Raw genomic sequence first — 5823 nt, 5'->3', positions numbered from 1 at the left:
CCCATTTGGTTTATGTATTATAGGAAGAACCTGGGGGTGACCCTTGGCATTTTGTATGGAAGACCAGGAGGCGGCTCCTGACAATCTGTATGCAAGACCAGAGTTTGAACTCTAGCAATTATTAGTTAAGTAGTTGTAGATTGTATGCTAGCTGTCTTTGTGATGCTTGCATGGGTGGCTCCTGGCACTTGTCTGTAAGACCCAGGGTTTTGGCCCCTGGCCTAGCAAGGAAGACCACGGGGCGGCTCGTGGCATAATGGCAAGACTATGGTTGGTACATAGCACTTTTATTGATTGATTGGATATGTATGATATGCATGGCTCGTTTGATATGTATGGTATGTGGTATTTGGGGAACTCACTAAGCTTTGTTCTTACACTTTGTGGTTTATGGTTTCAGGTACTTCCGGTTCGAAAGGGAAGGGCCCGACTTGATCGCATCGCATACACCCGTGTTTTCCGCAATATGTGATTTTAGGAATGAACTCTGATAATTGTTTTATTTTGAAATGCTTTTAAATGTTTGGTTAAAAGTTACATTAGTGTTTTGATTTTGATAAGAGTGAAATTTTTACCCTATGATTTTCGGGATGTTTCACGTTGATTGGGCAATCATGCTCATCGTTTTGTTAGAGCCAACGATTGGTTCATGTGGTAATGCGCTGAGCATACCATTTGTCGTCTGCAGCTGTTATGCTTTGTTGCGGAGTAGAATGCACCCCTGGCGGGGCTGGATCTTCTCCGTGGGTGCCCTACACTTAGGGGTGCCTGCGGGCACAAGATTCCGTCGGGTTGGTTACATCAGGTGTAGTTCTGCCTTGGGGTATTTTCGACGCTTCTGAGCGCAGCTTCTGGCCCATGCTAGAGAGCACGTTATCAACCATCGTATTTATATTTTTTTTTAAATGAAATTTCTTTATATATGGGTTTTTGTCAATTTATATGGTTAAAATGTAAAAAAATATGTTTTTAATAGTATATATATATATATATATATATATATATATATATATATATATATATATATATATATATCTTTTATAAAAGTATAAATATATTTTAAAAATATTAATATGTGTTTTATTTAGAAAACTAAATATGCATATGCATTTTTACGTATTTAAATAAGAGTTATATCAATGAAAAGCATGTTTACATAAAAAAATATATCCACATTTATGAAAATATAAAAATATATATATTTGTACTTGAATAGGTAAAAATACATACTTATACGTTTAAAAAACATATTTTTGCTTCTAAGAATATAATTATATTTTAAAATACGTATTTATACTTCTAAAAAAACAATATTTGTACTTCTGAAAATATAAAAAACATATTTATACTTCGAAAAAGATAAAAATACATATTTATCATTCTAAAAATGTATCAATACTTCTAAAAACGTAAAAATACACAATAATATTTCTAAAAAGCATAAAAACGCATTTATATTTCTAATATATATATATATATATATATATATATATATATATATATATATATATATATATATATATATATATATATACGTATTTATATTTCTGCAAAACGTATCTATGCTTCTAAAAATGTATTTTTAAAATTTTAAACTGTATAAATATACAGAAAAACCGTATATAAAAGAAATGACATTTAAAAAAATATGCTTAATTAAAAAAAGTTCCTTGAGAGATACGGTTATTTTACATGAATGCATAAAATACGAAAAAAAAATAATGGAAAAATATATAAAAAAATAATTAACTTAATGATTTTCTTGTTTTTATGTCACGGTAAAATTACCATGGAAGCCTGTAGATAAATGACAAAATGAGAAAAAACCTTACAATGTTGTGAATTTAGCACCAAAAAGTACATAATTTCAAATTTGATGCTTATGTTTTATCAAAAATTTGGATTTTTGTCCAAAACGTTTTGGAGTTGTACAACGGTCCAAAATAATAATTTCATTGTAGGTTTGGTCCAAAACTTTTTGAAAATATTTCAAATGACAAATGTATCCTCTAATTTTATTTTTTTCATTTTCTTTTATTTATTGCAATTAAAGAAAAAAACTAAAATAAAAATATCATATATATATATATATATATATATATATATATATATATATATAACAAACTATATCTCTCTTATTCTTCATCAAAAAACCAAAATTTGATTTTTCTTTCTCTTTCTCCATCTCCACCGAGTTCTGTTTCTCCATCGATTATAAGTGTTTCATCTCCATATTAAACAGACTATATCTGTCTTCTTCTCCATCAAATAACCAAGATTTGATTTTTCCTTCTCTTTTCTCCATCTCCACCGAGTTTTGTTTCTCCATCGATTACAAGTGTTTCATCTCCATATTCAATACCCAAAAAATGTCAAGACCCACTGCAAAGTTCTCCAGCTCCGACAAATCTGTGTCGCCGACAACCGACGAATTCAACAAACTAAAATTCACATCATCTTTTGGAGACACATGGCCCTCCTCATCTGGTTTCTCCTTCTCTTTTCTCCATCTAATTTCTCCTTTTCTTTTATCCATCTCCACTGAGTTGTTTTCCTCCTCATTGTCCACCCTTGTTTGTGTATTTTTTTGTTCATCTGGGACTGATTTGCAGGAAGAAGAAGATGGGTTTGTAAGAGAAGAAAGAGGTCGACGGACGAAATTCAAAACCCATAATTCTAGGTTTGTTCGTCAAAATACATGCACACACTCAAGAACACAAAATTTGAATCACATACTTAATTTTGTGGGTTTGTTAGATCTGAAACCTTGGACCTGCGTCATCGCATCTAGAAGGGATGAACACAAAAATATCTCGTTGCTTGCTATCATTCGTTCGCCGCCATGCCTCTTCTCCTTAGATCTGAAACCCAGATCTCATCAGGCCAATCGTTGGAGTAAGAGTTTCCAAATCTCATATTGGCCATAGATGAAGGCATTGGAAAATGTTCTTCATCGGAAACGAAGTCGGCATTGGTGAAGCTTGTGTTTCAGTAGAATATACAGTGGTGGTGGTGTGAGTTTGATTTTAATTTTGGTGGTGGTGGTGGTGTGGGTTTGATTTTATTTTTGGTGGGAGAGAGAGAGAGATGTATTTCCTGTATTTTTTTTAATTGTTGTAAAGAAAATGAGAAAAAAACTAAGTTAAAAGAACAAATTTATTATTTTAAACGTTTTCAAATAACTTTTGACAAGTTAATAACAAATGAAACTTTTTGGACCACTAGTATAATTTCAAAATATTTTAGACCAAACATCTAATTTTTAACATACCATATGCACCAAACTTGCAATCTTGCCCACCAAAAAGTGAAGTTTGGATGAAACCTTATTTAAAAAAAAGGTTTTTATGTCGACTCTAAGAGCATCTATAATGGGGTTTAATAAGAGTTGAATAGATAATGATTAGGAATAAATAGAAGTTTAATGGAGTGTGAGTGATTATATAGATGAGAGTTGAATGAGAGAGTTGCATGATCATTGAGTGCTTCAATTAAATTTCAAACCAAATATAGAAATCCATTACATTTTCTAGGGTTTAATGGAGTGTGGATGTTAAATAGTATAATTGAATAAAAAGTGAAATGTTGATGTGACAGTGATGTGACAATCCATTGAACTCCTTAGAGTTCAATGCATTGTGGATGCTCTAAATATCTATTGAAATATATATATATATATATATATATATATATATATATATATATATATATATATATATATATATATATATATACCGAAATCAAGAGAGTCAATTGCATTATGTAATGATGTTTTGAACATTTTTTCTTGGTATTTGTTTGAACATTGTCTGACTAGATGCATAAATACTCAAGAAAGGTTTATGTTCATTCGATCATAAGAGACAAGAAGTATTTTACACAATTGGGATTTGATCATAAGAGTGACGCTACACATATCCCTCGTTATTTTGTAAACCAGTAAATGAAACAAGAGAAATTTTGTTTCTTGATGTCCCAATGTCACGTATTGCTTGATACACTTGAATCATGTTTGTTGCCTCATCTCTGCGTGGATGAATATAGTTTTCTGCAATTTTAAGCATTTCATATATTTCCTCATCGAATCCTTGTCCCATTAAGCATTCATCAATCAGATCAAAGTCCACGCCCCACACATAATCTGTCAGGGAGTTGATCCATGTCGATGGTTCTCTACTAGTAACCAACTCAAGCAACAAAATCCCAAAACTATAAACATCCTCGATATAGGGACTTGATCAATATGGAACTACAAAACTGGAAGCACTTAAAGGGGTGCCACTTGTATTCATCAAGATTATCACGTTGCCAAAATTTGATATCTTGGGATCAAACTTGTCATCTAATAAGATACATTTTGAGTTGAGTTTGAGATGGGCTACCCGGAGGACATTGTTGTGATGCAGCCATGCAAGCCCTTTTGCTAACCCTACCGCAATATTTAACCTTAAAGTCCATCCTATCTTCATGACTGCTTGGTGTGGCCTACCATATAGCCATTGATGCAGGGTTCCATTAATCATATATTTGTATACTAGAAATTTCTTCCCCATTTCAAAGCAAAAATCTAGCAGTTGTACCAAGTTTGTGTGACTCAATCGTCCTAAAATTTCAATTTCTGACAAGAACTCTTTCTCAAAGCTCTCAAACCTATGGAGCCTCTTGACCGCAACCAACAAGCCATTTGGAAACTCCGCCTTGTACATGAGGCCCATGTTTCCGTATCCAATGACGTTTTTGTTGTCCAAATCATTGGTGGCCATTTCAAGTTCCACCAAACTAAATCTGCGGATAAACTTTTCCATGGCAGTTACCTGCATATTAATTAAAACGAATAATTACTAATGTGTATATATCTTCCTTCTTTATTGATCAAGAGAAAAGAGACAGGATTTTACCTTCATCTCCATGCTTTTAACATTCTCTGCAAATAAGATTTGGGGGTTTCTTGGAATGAAGTGATGCATCTTTCTTTCAATTCTCCTGACAAAAAGATGCTGATATCTCATGTTTCTTATACTTAGTCTTGGCCAACAAAAGAACGTGAAGAAAATAGTTAAGAGTGTAGAAATAGAAAATCCAACCCCTAACCCTGAAAAAAATCATATTCAGGTTTTTCATCCTCGCATGCTTTCAAGGGACCTCCACAAAGTCCTAGGTTGTTTGCATAGCTTTCTGCAGGGAAGTTGCTATTGGAAAACATGGGTTCGGGTCTTGACAAGTTAGTGCTGACAACATTTAATTTGGGTACGGGTCCCGACAAGCTATTGTTGGCAACACTGAATTCCCTGAGGCGCTGAAGTCCAGACAACTGTGGAGGGATTTGGTCTGTAAGACGGTTGTTGTCAAGCCTCAGAACATTGATATACGTACAATTGGCAATGCTAGGTGGGATTGGACCTGAGAACTGTTGTTGGAGAGTTTTAGAACGAAGATGAATCCTAAAAGTTGTGCAATATTAGAAGGAATTGGTCCTGAGAGGTAGTTGCTAGAAAGATCTAATCCTGTCAAGCTATCACAGTTTCTTATGCCCATTGGAAATTGTCCTCTGAGATCCATTTTTGGTAATCGAATATTCAAAACCTTATTCTTATCATGTTGCCAGCATTCAACACCAGTAAACCTGCAGATGAAACCTTCTGTATTGTTGTTAAAATTCCAGGTTGAAAATATGTGTAATGGGTCTTCTAATGATTCCTTGATTGATCTTAGGCATCTGATGTCTGACTCAACGACCTTGTTTGTAGAAAAGCTAGCTAGTATGATTAGCACCTGCAATTGCAAACACAAACTAGGAATACAATTTATTTTCATCTTAGGTGC

The 5823-nt window shown here is 33.4% G+C and overlaps 1 long non-coding RNA gene and 1 pseudogene across 1 annotated transcript; one reads left to right on the top strand and one right to left on the bottom strand.

Moving 5' to 3' along the window:
- Positions 1-2155: 2155 nt before the first annotated feature.
- On the top strand, positions 2156-3143 carry LOC145138571 (uncharacterized). Its single transcript, XR_013721608.1, has 3 exons — positions 2156-2487; positions 2613-2680; positions 2758-3143. It is a non-coding gene; the product is annotated as an uncharacterized LOC145138571 (long non-coding RNA).
- Positions 3144-3908: 765 nt separating this feature from the next.
- On the bottom strand, positions 3909-5559 carry LOC145139356 (probably inactive leucine-rich repeat receptor-like protein kinase At5g48380; annotated as a pseudogene).
- Between the last annotated feature and the right edge of the window lie 264 nt (positions 5560-5823).

The sequence above is a fragment of the Lactuca virosa genome, chromosome 9 (genome assembly GCF_052849685.1).
Source record: "Lactuca virosa cultivar CGN04683 chromosome 9, Lactuca_virosa_CGN04683_v6, whole genome shotgun sequence".
NCBI classification, from domain to species: Eukaryota; Viridiplantae; Streptophyta; class Magnoliopsida; order Asterales; family Asteraceae; genus Lactuca; species Lactuca virosa.
The sequence above is the reverse complement of the archived record's forward strand: the minus strand, read 5'-3'. Positions and strand labels throughout refer to the sequence as shown.